Genomic DNA, 1,372 nt, shown 5'->3' with positions numbered 1-1,372 from the left:
GGCAAATTAATTTTACGCGTTTATACCCTTAACGAACATAATACTAAAATTTCAGACGGACTAAAATGATTTGAATTTTTAAAAATTAATAAATAAATTGGCGTCTGGCACATATTTAGCAAAGCGCTTAAAATGTCTGGCAACAAAAAATTTGAGTCTGGTAACCTATTCGAAGTCAAAAAAACGAAAATTGGGCTGACTAAATGCTTTCAAAATTTTGAAATCGCGCTGTACAAATTGGCTGCGCACTAATTAACGCAACCACTTCCAGCTGCCAGACGGCCCTTACCCTAACCGAGAGAGCACCAAGGACCACATACCAAAAACCAGCCTGACTAAATGCTTGTTTTGAAAACGTTGCTGGCTCCTATACAATATATATATATATATATATATATAATATATATATAAGTGTGTGTATATACATTTCTATTTATTTTGTGTTTAGCTTATAAGGATTAATCTTTTGTAACCATGTGTGTAAAATACTATTGTAAAAATAATGCTTTTTTAAAATTCAATTTCTTTTTTTTTAATTTTGAATTCAAACGGTCTATAAAATTGGTGCACTTTTTTTTGTACGCACCCGTTCTACGGTCGACGCGCGCGGCACCGAGGGAGAGCAGCTCGAACTAACCCCGGCAGTTGACAGTTAACGTGGCAAAGAAATATTGCCCGAGAGAGCGATCTATATACTCTTCTTTTATCTATAAATATATAATATAATATATCTATATATTATAGTAAAACAATAAACGATAAAATTCTATATGAATAAATATATAAAGTGAAAAAAAAATTATATCGAAAACCAATATTTTTAAAACTTCCATAAGCTCATAATTATTTAATTAAAACTAACTAATTTAGTTTAAAATCAAACTAAAATCAACTTTTGTGTACGAATCCATCACATTTATTTACACCTCTTCCCTATCCATCACATTTATTTAACCTTTTATTCCTTATCGATAAAATATTGCAATTATCGATATTTTTTGCTTCTATAAAAAGAAGGGTAAATAAAAATAAAGTGGAAAAAGAAAAATTATATCGAAAACCATTGTGTTTAAAACTATCATAAACTCTTATTTACTCACTTAAAACTTTTTAATTTAGTTTAAATTCAAACTAAATCAATTTTTCTATACGAATCCATCACATTTATATAACCTTCGCAAATCCATGACATTTAATTAACCTTATATCCCTTATTGATAAATTATGTCAATTATCGATATTTTTTCTTTATAAAACGTCAGACATACGTCACGAGTCACTCAGTGTCATTCTAGGTTATTAAAATTAATTTAAACAAAAAATGAACAATTATATATTAAATTTATTATTATTATTTATATTTATCAATTGT

The sequence above is a fragment of the Ctenocephalides felis genome, unplaced genomic scaffold, assembly GCF_003426905.1.
Source record: "Ctenocephalides felis isolate EL2017-DRISC unplaced genomic scaffold, ASM342690v1 CF-g0.4_SCAFFOLD_00845, whole genome shotgun sequence".
In the NCBI taxonomy this organism is placed as follows: domain Eukaryota; kingdom Metazoa; phylum Arthropoda; class Insecta; order Siphonaptera; family Pulicidae; genus Ctenocephalides; species Ctenocephalides felis.
The sequence above is the reverse complement of the archived record's forward strand: the minus strand, read 5'-3'. Positions refer to the sequence as shown.